Source organism: Bufo bufo, chromosome 6 (assembly GCF_905171765.1).
Source record: "Bufo bufo chromosome 6, aBufBuf1.1, whole genome shotgun sequence".
Taxonomy (NCBI): Eukaryota; Metazoa; Chordata; class Amphibia; order Anura; family Bufonidae; genus Bufo; species Bufo bufo.
Window position 1 is genome coordinate 353,718,167 of NC_053394.1, and position 17,609 is coordinate 353,735,775.

Consider the following 17,609-nt stretch of genomic DNA (forward strand, 5'->3'; position numbering starts at 1 on the left):
TTCATTATGAGAGCCTGAACGCTGGTATCAGAGCACTTTCAAGCAGTAGGTTACACGCAACTTATAAAAAGTGCAAGAAGGTAACTGCTTTTGCATCCAGGACTCAACTGGGATGGAAACCCATCCCTTAAAGCATCCAACCAGGGAAGAGGTACCTTTGAAAAGGTGTCTCTATAGAAAAACCTTTGTCGGTGACACGGAGCACACTGCTATGATGAACACGCTGCATTGCTTCAAATAACGATGGCGAGGGAATTACAAAATGACAGGGGGTTAGGGCTCGTCCGTGATTTGAACACAGGACCTCTCGCACCCGAAGCGAGAATCATACCCCTAGACCAACGAGCCTTACCTGCTCAACTGCTTGAGGGACATAAGGTTTTCTTTCATGTGTCAACATGCAAATACCTGAAGAAGAAGGCTTATTTGGAGCACATTGACAACAGGTGGCTACAGAAGAAAACTCTGTTTCTCTACAAGACGAGCAAGGGCTCGTCTGTAATCTCTGGCACGCTGATCCAGTCAAGACCAAGACCCATGTTTTTCTACCAACAGTGATGGCAGGGGAATCCAAAAACAAGGCTTTTCAGGGCTCGTCCGGGATTTGAACCCGGGACCTCTCGCACCCTAAGCGAGAATCATACCCCTAGACCAACGAGCCACGGACTGCACCCTCATGATGCAGAGAGCTTGCTTGGCACCCACATAGGCAAGTACATAGTGGAAGCACTACAGATTCACCATCACAGGAGCTTTCAAAATACTAGGCTTGTCCGAGATTTAAACCTAGATCCTCTTAATGCCGACATCAAGAGACTTACAAGGAGAAGACTATACACCACATACAAAAGTGGAAGAAGATAACCGTTTTGGTACCGAGGGCTCGCCTGGTATTAATACTCCTCGCATCCTAAGCTTGAATCATACCCCTTGACCAACCAGTGTGTTCTTTGAAAACAACAACGTTGGGCTTGCTTGGATTCCCACTTCTAAAGGCATCCAAGTTGAATTAGGCTACCCTTAGTAGAATGCTTCCGGAGAAACACCTTTGTACGTGACATGAAGCACGCTGCTCTAATAAAGGTCGGGTGCAACGCTCTTGTGCAGATAACGATGGCAAGGGAATTTGAAAGTACAGCTATAAGGGATCACGTGGAATTTGAAGACAGAACATCCCCCACCTAAAGAAAGTACCATAGCACTACACCAACAAGAGGCAGGCTTGAAAGTGGGTAAGCAAATGTAGACAGGACAGAAAAGTTGAGGGCTCGTCCGGGATTTGAACCCGGGACCTCTCGCACTCTAAGCGCGAATCATACCCCTAGACCAACGAGCCAAAGACATGGTTTTGGACTTTCTTTAGCCTTTCACCACTCTAACTTCACTGAGATGGAGAGCTTGCTTGGCAACTACTTAAGAGAAGCAATACAGGATTAACTCTAAGGGGAGGTTTTGAAAGAGCAGCTTCTTCCGGCACTTCAGGTCCAGACCGTTGGCACCCTAAGCCAGTATCACCCCCCCAAGACCAATGAGCTAAACTGTGGAAACCGGAAGAAGAAAACTGCTTTCGTTTTTAGAGCTGGTTGGGGATTTTAACCTACTCCTTACAGGATCTGAGTTGAATTAAGGTACTCCGCTACAGGGGTATTTCTCGAGAAACACACCACTGTCAGTAATGTGAAGGAAGCTTCTCTGGTAAAGACAATTAACAATGCTTTTCTACAGATAATGATTGCAAGGGAAAACAAAATTGCACTTTTTAGGGCTCATGCAGGATATGAATCTGGGACCGCTCACACCGAAAGCAAACAATCGCACCTCTAGAGCAATGACCCTACTTTCCCTCACTTTCTCTAGGCTGGTAAGATTTTCTCTCTTTTGTAAACCTCCAAATTCCACAGAGTGTTGGCTTATTATGGAAAAACTGACAATAGGTGTATGCGGGGTATTATTCTCGCTCAGGATGAGAGCAAAGGGCCAAAGACAGCACTTGGAGTTCTTACTATCTTTCCGAGTTTCACCACTCAAAATTTGCTGACATGTGCAGCGCTTGCTTGGTACATACCAAACCAAATACCTGGGAGAAGAATCACAAATGAACCGCAAGGGGAGATTTCAAAAGAAGGGGTTCGAGTGGGATTTGCAGTCGGGACCGCTCGTACCCTGAGAACGAATCACACCCCCTAGCCCAATGAGCCAAGCTGATTATGTCAGCAAAATGCCGCTTGTACAATCCATATTTATTCACATGATTCATTATGAGAGCCTGAACGCTGGTATCAGAGCACTTTCAAGCAGTAGGTTACACGCAACTTATAAAAAGTGCAAGAAGGTAACTGCTTTTGCATCCAGGACTCAACTGGGATGGAAACCCATCCCTTAAAGCATCCAACCAGGGAAGAGGTACCTTTGAAAAGGTGTCTCTATAGAAAAACCTTTGTCGGTGACACGGAGCACACTGCTATGATGAACACGCTGCATTGCTTCAAATAACGATGGCGAGGGAATTACAAAATGACAGGGGGTTAGGGCTCGTCCGTGATTTGAACACGGGACCTCTCGCACCCGAAGCGAGAATCATACCCCTAGACCAACGAGCCTCAACTGCTTGAGGGACATAAGGTTTTCTTTCATGTGTCAACATGCAAATACCTGAAGAAGAAGGCTTATTTGGAGCACATTGACAACAGGTGGCTACAGAAGAAAACTCTGTTTCTCTACAAGACGAGCAAGGGCTCGTCTGTAATCTCTGGCACGCTGATCCAGTCAAGACCAAGACCCATGTTTTTCTACCGACAGTGATGGCAGGGGAATCCAAAAACAAGGCTTTTCAGGGATCGTCCGGGATTTGAACCCAGGACCTCTCGCACCCTAAGCGAGAATCATACCCCTAGACCAACGAGCCACGGACTGCACCCTCATGCTGCAGAGAGCTTGCTTGGCACCCACATAGGCAAGTACATAGTGGAAGCACTACAGATTCACCATCACAGGAGCTTTCAAAATACTAGGCTTGTCCGAGATTTAAACCTAGATCCTCTTAATGCCGACATCAAGAGACTTACAAGGAGAAGACTATACACCACATACAAAAGTGGAAGAAGATAACCGTTTTGGTACCGAGGGCTCGCCTGGTATTAATACTCCTCGCATCCTAAGCTTGAATCATACCCCTTGACCAACCAGTGTGTTCTTTGAAAACAACAACGTTGGGCTTGCTTGGATTCCCACTTCTAAAGGCATCCAAGTTGAATTAGGCTACCCTTAGTAGAATGCTTCCGGAGAAACACCTTTGTACGTGACATGAAGCACGCTGCTCTGATAAAGGTCGGGTGCAACGCTCTTGTGCAGATAACGATGGCAAGGGAATTTGAAAGTACAGCTATAAGGGATCACGTGGAATTTGAAGACAGAACATCCCCCACCTAAAGAAAGAACCATACCGCTACACCAACAAGACTACTCTCGGTTACCGTCTTGAAGAGGATACCATTTTTCTGGCTTTTGTAAAGTAACAAATGCCACAAGAGGCAGACTTGAAAGTGGGTAAGCAAATGTTGACATGACAGAAAAGTTGAGGGCTCGTCCGGGATTTGAACCCGGGACCTCTCGCACCCAAAGTGAGAATCATACCCCTAGACCAACGAGCCAAAGACATGGGTTTGGACTTTCTTTAGCCTTTCACCACTCTAACTTCACTGAGATGGAGAGCTTGCTTGGCAACTACTTAAGAGAAGCAATACTGGATTAACTCTAAGGGGGGGTTTTGAAAGAGCAGCTTCTTCCGGCACTTCAGGTCCAGACCGTTGGCACCCTAAGCCAGTATCACCCCCCCAAGACCAATGAGCTAAACTGTGGAAACCGGAAGAAGAAAGCTGCTTTCCTTTTTAGGGCTGGTTGGGGATTTTAACCTACTCCTTACAGGATCTGAGTTGAATTAAGGTACTCCGCTACAGGGGTATTTCTCGAGAAACACACCACTGTCAGTAATGTGAAGGAAGCTTCTCTGGTAAAGACAATTAACAATGCTTTTCTACAGATAATGATTGCAAGGGAAAACAAAATTGCACTTTTTAGGGCTCATGCAGGATATGAATCTGGGACCGCTCACACCGAAAGCAAACAATCGCACCTCTAGAGCAATGACCCTACTTTCCCTCACTTTCTCTAGGCTGGTAAGATTTTCTCTCTTTTGTAAACCTCCAAATTCCACAGAGTGTTGGCTTATTATGGAAAAACTGACAATAGGTGTATGCGGGGTATTATTCTCGCTCAGGATGAGAGCAAAGGGCCAAAGACAGCACTTGGAGTTCTTACTATCTTTCCGAGTTTCACCACTCAAAATTCGCTGACATGTGCAGCGCTTGCTTGGTACATACCAAACCAAATACCTGGGAGAAGAATCACAAATGAACCGCAAGGGGAGATTTCAAAAGAAGGGGTTCGAGTGGGATTTGCAGTCGGGACCGCTCGTACCCTGAGAACGAATCACACCCCCTAGCCCAATGAGCCAAGCTGATTATGTCAGCAAAATGCCGCTTGTACAATCCATATTTATTCACATGATTCATTATGAGAGCCTGAACGCTGGTATCAGAGCACTTTCAAGCAGTAGGTTACACGCAACTTATAAAAAGTGCAAGAAGGTAACTGCTTTTGCATCCAGGACTCAACTGGGATGGAAACCCATCCCTTAAAGCATCCAACCAGGGAAGAGGTACCTTTGAAAAGGTGTCTCTATAGAAAAACCTTTGTCGGTGACACGGAGCACACTGCTATGATGAACACGCTGCATTGCTTCAAATAACGATGGCGAGGGAATTACAAAATGACAGGGGGTTAGGGCTCGTCCGTGATTTGAACACGGGACCTCTCGCACCCGAAGCGAGAATCATACCCCTAGACCAACGAGCCTTACCTGCTCAACTGCTTGAGGGACATAAGGTTTTCTTTCATGTGTCAACATGCAAATACCTGAAGAAGAAGGCTTATTTGGAGCACATTGACAACAGGTGGCTACAGAAGAAAACTCTGTTTCTCTACAAGACGAGCAAGGGCTCGTCTGTAATCTCTGGCACGCTGATCCAGTCAAGACCAAGACCCATGTTTTTCTACCGACAGTGATGGCAGGGGAATCCAAAAAAAAGGCTTTTCAGGGATCGTCCGGGATTTGAACCCAGGACCTCTCGCACCCTAAGCGAGAATCATACCCCTAGACCAACGAGCCACGGACTGCACCCTCATGCTGCAGAGAGCTTGCTTGGCACCCACATAGGCAAGTACATAGTGGAAGCACTACAGATTCACCATCACAGGAGCTTTCAAAATACTAGGCTTGTCCGAGATTTAAACCTAGATCCTCTTAATGCCGACATCAAGAGACTTACAAGGAGAAGACTATACACCACATACAAAAGTGTATGTGATTCGTTCTCGTACCCTGAGAACGAATCACACCCCCTAGCCCAATGAGCCAAGCTGATTATGTCAGCAAAATGCCGCTTGTACAATCCATATTTATTCACATGATTCATTATGAGAGCCTGAACGCTGGTATCAGAGCACTTTCAAGCAGTAGGTTACACGCAACTTATAAAAAGTGCAAGAAGGTAACTGCTTTTGCATCCAGGACTCAACTGGGATGGAAACCCATCCCTTAAAGCATCCAACCAGGGAAGAGGTACCTTTGAAAAGGTGTCTCTATAGAAAAACCTTTGTCGGTGACACGGAGCACACTGCTATGATGAACACGCTGCATTGCTTCAAATAACGATGGCGAGGGAATTACAAAATGACAGGGGGTTAGGGCTCGTCCGTGATTTGAACACGGGACCTCTCGCACCCGAAGCGAGAATCATACCTCTAGACCAACGAGCCACGGACTGCACCCTCATGCTGCAGAGAGCTTGCTTGGCACCCACATAGGCAAGTACATAGTGGAAGCACTACAGATTCACCATCACAGGAGCTTTCAAAATACTAGGCTTGTCCGAGATTTAAACCTAGATCCTCTTAATGCCGACATCAAGAGACTTACAAGAAGAAGACTATACACCACATACAAAAATGGAAGAAGATAACCGTTTTGGTACCGAGGGCTCGCCTGGTATTAATACTCCTCGCATCCTAAGCTTGAATCATACCCCTTGACCAACCAGTGTGTTCTTTGAAAACAACAACGTTGGGCTTGCTTGGATTCCCACTTCTAAAGGCATCCAAGTTGAATTAGGCTACCCTTAGTAGAATGCTTCCGGAGAAACACCTTTGTACGTGACATGAAGCACGCTGCTCTGATAAAGGTCGGGTGCAACGCTCTTGTGCAGATAACGATGGCAAGGGAATTTGAAAGTACAGCTATAAGGGATCACGTGGAATTTGAAGACAGAACATCCCCCACCTAAAGAAAGAACCATAGCGCTACACCAACAAGACTACTCTCGGTTACCGTCTTGAAGAGGATACCATTTTTCTGGCTTTTGTAAAGTAACAAATGCCACAAGAAGCAGGCTTGAAAGTGGGTAAGCAAATGTAGACAGGACAGAAAAGTTGAGGGCTCGTCCGGGATTTGAACCCGGGACCTCTCGCACCCAAAGCGAGAATCATACCCCTAGACCAACGAGCCAAAGACATGAGCTTGGACTTTCTTTAGCCTTTCACCACTCTAACTTCACTGAGATGGAGAGCTTGCTTGGCAACTACTTAAGAGAAGCAATACAGGATTAACTCTAAGGGGAGGTTTTGAAAGAGCAGCTTCTTCCGGCACTTCAGGTCCAGACCTTTGGCACCCTAAGCCAGTATCACCCCCCCAAGACCAATGAGCTAAACTGTGGAAACCGGAAGAAGAAAACTGCTTTCGTTTTTAGGGCTGGTTGGGGATTTTAACCTACTCCTTACAGGATCTGAGTTGAATTAAGGTACTCCGCTACAGGGGTATTTCTCGAGAAACACACCACTGTCAGTAATGTGAAGGAAGCTTCTCTGGTAAAGACAATTAACAATGCTTTTCTACAGATAATGATTGCAAGGGAAAACAAAATTGCACTTTTTAGGGCTCATGCAGGATATGAATCTGGGACCGCTCACACCGAAAGCAAACAATCGCACCTCTAGAGCAATGACCCTACTTTCCCTCACTTTCTCTAGGCTGGTAAGATTTTCTCTCTTTTGTAAACCTCCAAATTCCACAGAGTGTTGGCTTATTATGGAAAAACTGACAATAGGTGTATGCGGGGTATTATTCTCGCTCAGGATGAGAGCAAAGGGCCAAAGACAGCACTTGGAGTTCTTACTATCTTTTCGAGTTTCACCACTCAAAATTCGCTGACATGTGCAGCGCTTGCTTGGTACATACCAAACCAAATACCTGGGAGAAGAATCACAAATGAACCGCAAGGGGGGATTTCAAAAGAAGGGGTTCGAGTGGGATTTGCAGTCGGGACCGTTCGTACCCTGAGAATGAATCACACCCCCTAGCCCAATGAGCCAAGCTGATTATGTCAGCAAAATGCTGCTTGTACAATCCATATTTATTCACATGATTCATTATGAGAGCCTGAACGCTGGTATCAGAGCACTTTCAAGCAGTAGGTTACACGCAACTTATAAAAAGTGCAAGAAGGTAACTGCTTTTGCATCCAGGACTCAACTGGGATGGAAACCCATCCCTTAAGGCATCCAACCAGGGAAGAGGTACCTTTGAAAAGGTGTCTCTATAGAAAAACCTTTGTCGGTGACACGGAGCACACTGCTATGATGAACACGCTGCATTGCTTCAAAAAAAGGTTGGCGAGGGAATTACAAAATGACAGGGGGTTAGGGCTCGTCCGTGATTTGAACACGGGACCTCTCGCACCCGAAGCGAGAATCATACCCCTAGACCAGTGGTGGGCAACCTTTTTTTTCAACTGAGCCAAATCTCGCCAAAACCACGATTGAAATTTATTTTAAGAGCCACATTTTTAAAACCGAAAATACATAGGATGGTACACTGTTTTTAGTTTCAATAAGTTTTTATTGAGAATATTGTGCATGCAAGTATCCACATAGGTCGGGTACTGTGGGACTCTTTGCACCGGCCCTGTCACGTGGACGTGACCAGAGCCTGTGCAAGGATTTTTTGGCAACACAAGCGAAGCTACATCTCGGTGACCCCCCCCCTCCCCCCACCCCGCCCGCAGCTCACCTGGTCCTGGTTCTGTCTGCAGCAGCTGGCTTCTCCTCTGTGTGGTCCTGAAATCTTCGCTCTGCTTCAATCTGGTTTGAGGACTGTACTTTTCGCCCTATAAGATGCACATAGGTTTTAGAGGAGTATAATAAGAAACAATATTTTCCATTATACCTCAGGTCAGACCACCAATCAGACCCCCAATGTTAATCATACCTCAGATCAGCCCCCCATATCAGCCGTCAGCACCCCATCCATCATGCCCATGTCAGCCGTCAGCCCCCATCCATCATGCCCCCATGTCAGCCGTCATGCCCCTATGTCAGCCGTCAGCCCCCCATGTCAGCACCCCATCCATCATGCCCATGTCAGCCGTCAGCACCCCATCCATCATGCCCATGTCAGCCGTCAGCACCCCATCCATCATGCCCATGTCAGCCGTCAGCACCCCATCATGCCCATATCAGCCCCCATCCATCATTACCCCCCATGTCAGCCATCAGCCCCCCATGTCAGCCATCATGCCCCCCATGTCAGCCGTCAGCACCCCATCCATCATGCCCATGTCAGCTGTCAGCCCCCATCCATCATGCCCCCCATGTCAGCCGTCATGCCCCTATGTCAGCCGTCAGCACCCCATGTCAGCCGTCAGCCATCAGCCCCCCATGTCAGCACTCCATCCATCATGTCCATGTCAGCCGTCAGCCCCCATCCATCATGCCCCCCATGTCAGCCATCATGACCTTATGTCAGCCGTCAGCCCCCCATGTCAGCACTCCATCCATCATGCCCATGTCAGCCGTCAGCACCCCATCTATCAGGCCCATGTCAGCCGTCAGCACCCCATCATGCCCATGTCAGCCCCCATCCATCATTACCCCCCATGTCAGCCATCAGCCCCCCATGTCAGCCGTCAGCACCCCATCCATCATGCCCATGTCAGCTGTCAGCCCCCATCTATCATGCCCCCCATGTCAGCCGTCATGCCCCTATGTCAGCCGTCAGCACCCTATGTCAGCCGTCAGCCATCAGCCCCCCATGTCAGCACTCCATCCATTATGTCCATGTCAGCCGTCAGCCCCCATCCATTATGCCCCCCATGTCAGCCATCATGACCTTATGTCAGCCGTCAGCCCCCCATCCATCATGCCCATGTCAGCCGTCAGCACCCCATCCATCATGCCCATGTCAGCCGTCAGCACCCCATCATGCCCATGTCAGCCCCCATCCATCATTACCCCCCATGTCAGCCATCAGCCCCCCATGTCAGCCATCATGCCCCCCATGTCAGCCGTCAGCACCCCATCCATCATGCCCATGTCAGCTGTCAGCCCCCATCCATCATGCCCCCCATGTCAGCCGTCATGCCCCTATGTCAGCCGTCAGCACCCCATGTCAGCCGTCAGCCCCCCATGTCAGCACTCCATCCATCATGCCCATGTCAGCCGTCAGCCCCCATCCATCATGCCCCCCATGTCAGCTATCATGACCTTATGTCAGCCGTCAGCCCCCCATGTCAGCACCCCATCCATCATGCCCATGTCAGCCGTCAGCACCCCATCCATCATGCCCATGTCAGCCGTCAGCACCCATCCATCATTACTCCCATGTCAGCCATCATGCCCCCCATGACAGCCGTCAGCCCCCATCCATTATGCTCCCTAATGGGGGACAATGTTGGAGTCTGCACCATCGGGTGGGTGACATGATGAGGGACAATGTTGGAGTCGGTACCTGATATATCACTGGGGTCTGGCTGGAGTGGGGTCGGTCTGGTCCTGGCTCCAATCTCAGCTGGCTCTGCCTTAAGGTGTCTTCTCCAGAGTCCAGACTAGAGTCCAGCAGGGTCGGCCAAGTTCCAACAAGTCGTGCCTCAGTGTTACTCTGTGACTGTGTTCTTCTGCTGCCAGCCTGGAGGGGCAGCTTTTACAGGCCATAGCAGACAGAGCAGCTCCGCCTCCTCGCCTCCCTCCGCCGCGGCCCCACTGACAGTCAGTGACGCCTCCTTTGGCCTGAGCGCCGCACGGCACACATGTAGGCAGGACAGCCGCAGGCTGCCGCCCCAGAGAGGAGGGAGGGGAGCGGGCGCCTGGCACACAGAACAGTGCTCCAGACTAAAAAAAATTCCTAGTAGCCATTGGCTCCTGAACTGAAAAATTTAGGAGCCAAATCAAATTTTTAGTCGCCAAATCGAAACTGAATCAAAATTTTGGTATCGTGACAACGCTACGCCGATCAGATCGGCGTAGGGTTGTTTTGAAACCAAAATTTTGATTCGCTTTCGTCACCATAAAAAAGTATTGTGATACTCAATACCGCGCAAAAAAAAAAAAACACCAAAAAAAGCTGCGTGCATTTCGCATTTTATGAAACATTCGGCCCATAATAGAACAGTCCTATGCTATTTTTTGGGGTGACAAGGTGACTAAAAAGGCTATGTAATATGTTTATTTATTTATTGTTTATATATTTTATATGTAAAATTGGGAAAGGGGGGATTTAAACTTAATATTTTAAAGTACTTTCACATTAGCGTTTTTCATTTCCGGCACTGAGTTCCGTCACAGGGGCTCTATACCGGAAAATAACTGATCAGTTTTATCCCCATGCATTCTGAATGGAGAGTAATCCGTTCAGGATGCATCAGGATGTCTTCAGTTCAGTCATTTTGACTGATCAGGCAAAAGATAAAACCGTAGCATGCTATGGTTTTATCTCCGGCGAAAAAAAATGAAGATTTGCCTGAATGCCGGATCCGGCATTTTTCCCCATAGAAATGTATTAGTGCTGGATCCGGCATTCAAAATACTGGAATGCACCCGCACTAAATCCGGACCCATTCATTTCTATGGGGCTGTGCACATGAGCGGTGATTTTCACACATCACTTGTGCGTTGCGTGAAAATCGCAGCATGCTCTGTTGTGCGTTTTTCGCGCAACGCAGGCCCCGTAGAAGTTAATGGGGCTGTGTGAAAATCGCAAGCAAGTACGATTTTCACGCATGGTTCCTAGGATGAAAGTCTATTCACTGTATTATTTTCCCTTATAACATGGTTATAAGGGAAAATAATAGCATTCTGAATACAGAATGCATAGTAGAAGGTCAATATAATAAACATTGGTGGCGCAGTGCGCCCCCCCCATCACCATAATATAATAAACATTGGTGGCGCAGTGCGCCCCCCCTCAATATAATAAACATTGGTGGCGCAGTGCGCCCCCCATCACCCCAATATAATAAACATTGGTGGCGCAGTGCGCCCCCCCTCAATATAATAAACATTGGTGGCGCAGTGCGCCCCCCCATCATCCCAATATAATAAACATTGGTGGCGCAGTGCGCCCCCCCATCACCCCAATATAATAAACATTGGTGGCGCAGTGCGCCCCCCCATCACCCCAATATAATAAACATTGGTGGCGCAGTGCGCCCCCCCATCACCCCAATATAATAAACATTGGTGGCGCAGTGCGCCCCCCCTTAATATAATAAACATTGGTGGCGCAGTGGGCAGTGCCAATGAGGGTTAAAAAATAAAAAAATAATTAACTCACCTCCTCCAATTGATCGTCTCCTGTTCTTACTTCTTTCTAGTTTCTTCAGGACGCAGGACCTGTGGTGACATCACTGCTCTCATCACATGATCCATCACCATGGTAATGGGCCATGTGATGAGCTCAGTGACGTCACCACAGGTCCTGAAGAAACTAGAAAGAAGTAAGAACAGGAGACCGGCAGCTACCTGATCAACTGGAGGAGGTGAGTTAATTTTATTTTATTATTTTTAACCCTCATTGGCACTTCCCACTGTGCCACCAACGTTTATTATACTGGGGGGGGGGGGGAGGGGGGGGCGCACTGTGCCACCAACGTTTATTATACTGGGGGGGCGCACTGTGCCACCAACGTTTATTATACTGGGGGGGGGGGCGCGCTGTGCCACCAACGTTTATTATACTGGGGGGGGGGGGGCGCACTGTGCCACCAACGTTTCTTATACAAATACAGGAGGCGGGTGCCGGAATCAAATAGCCGGCACCCGACCTCTGTGACAGGGGGCTGCGATCAGCGGCAGTTAACCCCTCAGGTACCGCACCTGAAGGGTTAACTCAACTGCAGCTGATCGCAGCTCCCTGTCATAGAGGTCGGGTGCCGGCTATTTGATTCCAGCACCCGCCTCCTGTATTTGTATTAACAGGTCAGTTTTCTTCATTGGTGGCGCAGTGGCCACAGCCCCTCCCCTCCTCCTCCCGTCTCTTCTTATTGGCAGCGGCGGGGGCAGCAGCACAGGGGGGAGGGAGAGACTCCTCCTGCGCTGCTGAGAACGATCATCTCCTGTGCCCCGCCGCTGTATTGAGCAGAGCTGCGGCGGCGGGTCCAGTCGCAAATGGCATCTGGAGCCTGGCAGAAGAGCCGCATTAAAGTGTGTAAAGAGCCGCATGTGGCTCGCGAGCCGCGGCTTGCCGACCACTGCCCTAGACCAACAAGCCTTACCTGCTCAACTGCTTGAGGGACATAAGGTTTTCTTTCATGTGTCAACATGCAAATACCTGAAGAAGAAGGCTTATTTGGAGCACATTGACAACAGGTGGCTACAGAAGAAAACTCTGTTTCTCTACAAGACGAGCAAGGGCTCGTCTGTAATCTCTGGCACGCTGATCCAGTCAAGACCAAGACCCATGTTTTTCTACCGACAGTGATGGCAGGGGAATCCAAAAACAAGGCTTTTCAGGGCTCGTCGGGATTTGAACCCGGGACCTCTCGCACCCTAAGCGAGAATCATACCCCTAGACCAACGAGCCACGGACTGCACCCTCATGCTGCAGAGAGCTTGCTTGGCACCCACATAGGCAAGTACATAGTGGAAGCACTACAGATTCACCATCACAGGAGCTTTCAAAATACTAGGCTTGTCCGAGATTTAAACCTAGATCCTCTTAATGCCGACATCAAGAGACTTACAAGGAGAAGACTATACACCACATACAAAAGTGGAAGAAGATAACCGTTTTGGTACCGAGGGCTCGCCTGGTATTAATACTCCTCGCATCCTAAGCTTGAATCATACCCCTTGACCAACCAGTGTGTTCTTTGAAAACAACAACGTTGGGCTTGCTTGGATTCCCACTTCTAAAGGCATCCAAGTTGAATTAGGCTACCCTTAGTAGAATGCTTCCGGAGAAACACCTTTGTACGTGACATGAAGCACGCTGCTCTGATAAAGGTCGGGTGCAACGCTCTTGTGCAGATAACGATGGCAAGGGAATTTGAAAGTACAGCTATAAGGGATCACGTGGAATTTGAAGACAGAACATCCCCCACCTAAAGAAAGAACCATAGCGCTACACCAACAAGACTACTCTCGGTTACCGTCTTGAAGAGGATACCATTTTTCTGGCTTTTGTAAAGTAACAAATGCCACAAGAGGCAGGCTTGAAAGTGGGTAAGCAAATGTAGACAGGACAGAAAAGTTGAGGGCTCGTCCGGGATTTGAACCCGGGACCTCTCGCACCCAAAGCGAGAATCATACCCCTAGACCAACGAGCCAAAGACATGGGTTTGGACTTTCTTTAGCCTTTCACCACTCTAACTTCACTGAGATGGAGAGCTTGCTTGGCAACTACTTAAGAGAAGCAATACAGGATTAACTCTAAGGGGAGGTTTTGAAAGAGCAGCTTCTTCCGGCACTTCAGGTCCAGACCGTTGGCACCCTAAGCCAGTATCACCCCCCCAAGACCAATGAGCTAAACTGTGGAAACCGGAAGAAGAAAGCTGCTTTCGTTTTTAGGGCTGGTTGGGGATTTTAACCTACTCCTTACAGGATCTGAGTTGAATTAAGGTACTCCGCTACAGGGGTATTTCTCGAGAAACACACCACTGTCAGTAATGTGAAGGAAGCTTCTCTGGTAAAGACAATTAACAATGCTTTTCTACAGATAATGATTGCAAGGGAAAACAAAATTGCACTTTTTAGGGCTCATGCAGGATATGAATCTGGGACCGCTCACACCGAAAGCAAACAATCGCACCTCTAGAGCAATGACCCTACTTTCCCTCACTTTCTCTAGGCTGGTAAGATTTTCTCTCTTTTGTAAACCTCCAAATTCCACAGAGTGTTGGCTTATTATGGAAAAACTGACAATAGGTGTATGCGGGGTATTATTCTCGCTCAGGATGAGAGCAAAGGGCCAAAGACAGCACTTGGAGTTCTTACTATCTTTCCGAGTTTCACCACTCAAAATTCGCTGACATGTGCAGCGCTTGCTTGGTACATACCAAACCAAATACCTGGGAGAAGAATCACAAATGAACCGCAAGGGGGGATTTCAAAAGAAGGGGTTCGAGTGGGATTTGCAGTCGGGACCGCTCGTACCCTGAGAACGAATCACACCCCCTAGCCCAATGAGCCAAGCTGATTATGTCAGCAAAATGCCGCTTGTACAATCCATATTTATTCACATGATTCATTATGAGAGCCTGAACGCTGGTATCAGAGCACTTTCAAGCAGTAGGTTACACGCAACTTATAAAAAGTGCAAGAAGGTAACTGCTTTTGCATCCAGGACTCAACTGGGATGGAAACCCATCCCTTAAAGCATTCAACCAGGGAAGAGGTACCTTTGAAAAGGTGTCTCTATAGAAAAACCTTTGTCGGTGACACGGAGCACACTGCTATGATGAACACGCTGCATTGCATCAAATAACGATGGCGAGGGAATTACAAAATGACAGGGGGTTAGGGCTCGTCCGTGATTTTGAACACAGGACCTCTCGCACCCGAAGCGAGAATCATACCCCTAGACCAACGAGCCTAACAAACTGCTTGAGGGACATAAGGTTTTCTTTCATGTGTCAACATGCAAATACCTGAAGAAGAAGGCTTATTTGGAGCACATTGACAACAGGTGGCTACAGAAGAAAACTCTGTTTCTCTACAAGACGAGCAAGGGCTCGTCTGTAATCTCTGGCACGCTGATCCAGTCAAGACCAAGACCCATGTTTTTCTACCGACAGTGATGGCAGGGGAATCCAAAAACAAGGCTTTTCAGGACTCATCTGGGATTTGAACCCGGGAACTCTCGCACCCTAAGCGAGAATCATACCTCTAGACCAACGAGCCACGGACTGCACCCTCATGCTGCAGAGAGCTTGCTTGGCACCCACATAGGCAAGTACATAGTGGAAGCACTACAGATTCACCATCACAGGAGCTTTCAAAATACTAGGCTTGTCCGAGATTTAAACCTAGATCCTCTTAATGCCGACATCAAGAGACTTACAAGGAGAAGACTATACACCACATACAAAAGTGGAAGAAGATAACCGTTTTGGTACCGAGGGCTCGCCTGGTATTAATACTCCTCGCATCCTAAGCTTGAATCATACCCCTTGACCAACCAGTGTGTTCTTTGAAAACAACAACGTTGGGCTTGCTTGGATTCCCACTTCTAAAGGCATCCAAGTTGAATTAGGCTACCCTTAGTAGAATGCTTCCGGAGAAACACCTTTGTACGTGACATGAAGCACGCTGCTCTGATAAAGGTCGGGTGCAACGCTCTTGTGCAGATAACGATGGCAAGGGAATTTGAAAGTACAGCTATAAGGGATCACGTGGAATTTGAAGACAGAACATCCCCCACCTAAAGAAAGAACCATAGCGCTACACCAACAAGACTACTCTCGGTTACCGTCTTGAAGAGGATACCATTTTTCTGGCTTTTGTAAAGTAACAAATGCCACAAGAAGCAGGCTTGAAAGTGGGTAAGCAAATGTAGACAGGACAGAAAAGTTGAGGGCTCGTCCGGGATTTGAACCCGGGACCTCTCGCACCCAAAGCGAGAATCATACCCCTAGACCAACGAGCCAAAGACATGGGTTTGGACTTTCTTTAGCCTTTCACCACTCTAACTTCACTGAGATGGAGAGCTTGCTTGGCAACTACTTAAGAGAAGCAATACAGGATTAACTCTAAGGGGAGGTTTTGAAAGAGCAGCTTCTTCCGGCACTTCAGGTCCAGACCGTTGGCACCCTAAGCCAGTATCACCCCCCCAAGACCAATGAGCTAAACTGTGGAAACCGGAAGAAGAAAGCTGCTTTCGTTTTTAGGGCTGGTTGGGGATTTTAACCTACTCCTTACAGGATCTGAGTTGAATTAAGGTACTCCGCTACAGGGGTATTTCTCGAGAAACACACCACTGTCAGTAATGTGAAGGAAGCTTCTCTGGTAAAGACAATTAACAATGCTTTTCTACAGATAATGATTGCAAGGGAAAACAAAATTGCACTTTTTAGGGCTCATGCAGGATATGAATCTGGGACCGCTCACACCGAAAGCAAACAATCGCACCTCTAGAGCAATGACCCTACTTTCCCTCACTTTCTCTAGGCTGGTAAGATTTTCTCTCTTTTGTAAACCTCCAAATTCCACAGAGTGTTGGCTTATTATGGAAAAACTGACAATAGGTGTATGCGGGGTATTATTCTCGCTCAGGATGAGAGCAAAGGGCCAAAGACAGCACTTGGAGTTCTTACTATCTTTCCGAGTTTCACCACTCAAAATTCGCTGACATGTGCAGCGCTTGCTTGGTACATACCAAACCAAATACCTGGGAGAAGAATCACAAATGAACCGCAAGGGGGGATTTCAAAAGAAGGGGTTCGAGTGGGATTTGCAGTCGGGACCGCTCGTACCCTGAGAACGAATCACACCCCCTAGCCCAATGAGCCAAGCTGATTATGTCAGCAAAATGCCGCTTGTACAATCCATATTTATTCACATGATTCATTATGAGAGCCTGAACGCTGGTATCAGAGCACTTTCAAGCAGTAGGTTACACGCAACTTATAAAAAGTGCAAGAAGGTAACTGCTTTTGCATCCAGGACTCAACTGGGATGGAAACCCATCCCTTAAAGCATCCAACCAGGGAAGAGGTACCTTTGAAAAGGTGTCTCTATAGAAAAACCTTTGTCGGTGACACGGAGCACACTGCTATGATGAACACGCTGCATTGCTTCAAATAACGATGGCGAGGGAATTACAAAATGACAGGGGGTTAGGGCTCGTCTGTGATTTGAACACGGGACCTCTCGCACCCGAAGCGAGAATCATACCCCTAGACCAACGAGCCTTACCTGCTCAACTGCTTGAGGGACATAAGGTTTTCTTTCATGTGTCAACATGCAAATACCTGAAGAAGAAGGCTTATTTGGAGCACATTGACAACAGGTGGCTACAGAAGAAAACTCTGTTTCTCTACAAGACGAGCAAGGGCTCGTCTGTAATCTCTGGCACGCTGATCCAGTCAAGAACAAGACCCATGTTTTTCTACCGACAGTGATGGCAGGGGAATCCAAAAACAAGGCTTTTCAGGGCTCGTCCGGGATTTGAACCCGGGACCTCTCGCACCCTAAGCGAGAATCATACCCCTAGACCAACGAGCCAC

At 47.9% G+C, this 17,609-nt stretch overlaps 15 non-coding genes across 15 annotated transcripts; all 15 read right to left on the minus strand.

Moving 5' to 3' along the window:
• Positions 1-276: 276 nt before the first annotated feature.
• On the minus strand, positions 277-348 carry TRNAP-CGG. The gene has a single exon. It is a non-coding gene; the product is annotated as a tRNA-Pro (tRNA).
• Positions 349-589: 241 nt separating this feature from the next.
• On the minus strand, positions 590-661 carry TRNAP-AGG. Its single transcript has one exon. It is a non-coding gene; the product is annotated as a tRNA-Pro (tRNA).
• A 603-nt stretch (positions 662-1,264) lies between these two features.
• Positions 1,265-1,336, minus strand: TRNAS-AGA. The gene has a single exon. It is a non-coding gene; the product is annotated as a tRNA-Ser (tRNA).
• A 1,192-nt stretch (positions 1,337-2,528) lies between these two features.
• TRNAP-CGG lies at positions 2,529-2,600 on the minus strand. The gene has a single exon. It is a non-coding gene; the product is annotated as a tRNA-Pro (tRNA).
• A 233-nt stretch (positions 2,601-2,833) lies between these two features.
• On the minus strand, positions 2,834-2,905 carry TRNAP-AGG. The gene has a single exon. It is a non-coding gene; the product is annotated as a tRNA-Pro (tRNA).
• Positions 2,906-3,578: 673 nt separating this feature from the next.
• Positions 3,579-3,650, minus strand: TRNAP-UGG. Its single transcript has one exon. It is a non-coding gene; the product is annotated as a tRNA-Pro (tRNA).
• A 1,192-nt stretch (positions 3,651-4,842) lies between these two features.
• TRNAP-CGG lies at positions 4,843-4,914 on the minus strand. The gene has a single exon. It is a non-coding gene; the product is annotated as a tRNA-Pro (tRNA).
• A 241-nt stretch (positions 4,915-5,155) lies between these two features.
• On the minus strand, positions 5,156-5,227 carry TRNAP-AGG. The gene has a single exon. It is a non-coding gene; the product is annotated as a tRNA-Pro (tRNA).
• A 578-nt stretch (positions 5,228-5,805) lies between these two features.
• Positions 5,806-5,877, minus strand: TRNAP-CGG. The gene has a single exon. It is a non-coding gene; the product is annotated as a tRNA-Pro (tRNA).
• A 673-nt stretch (positions 5,878-6,550) lies between these two features.
• Positions 6,551-6,622, minus strand: TRNAP-UGG. Its single transcript has one exon. It is a non-coding gene; the product is annotated as a tRNA-Pro (tRNA).
• Positions 6,623-13,640: 7,018 nt separating this feature from the next.
• TRNAP-UGG lies at positions 13,641-13,712 on the minus strand. The gene has a single exon. It is a non-coding gene; the product is annotated as a tRNA-Pro (tRNA).
• Positions 13,713-14,904: 1,192 nt separating this feature from the next.
• TRNAP-CGG lies at positions 14,905-14,977 on the minus strand. Its single transcript has one exon. It is a non-coding gene; the product is annotated as a tRNA-Pro (tRNA).
• Positions 14,978-15,958: 981 nt separating this feature from the next.
• TRNAP-UGG lies at positions 15,959-16,030 on the minus strand. The gene has a single exon. It is a non-coding gene; the product is annotated as a tRNA-Pro (tRNA).
• A 1,192-nt stretch (positions 16,031-17,222) lies between these two features.
• On the minus strand, positions 17,223-17,294 carry TRNAP-CGG. The gene has a single exon. It is a non-coding gene; the product is annotated as a tRNA-Pro (tRNA).
• A 241-nt stretch (positions 17,295-17,535) lies between these two features.
• TRNAP-AGG lies at positions 17,536-17,607 on the minus strand. The gene has a single exon. It is a non-coding gene; the product is annotated as a tRNA-Pro (tRNA).
• Positions 17,608-17,609: the final 2 nt, after the last annotated feature.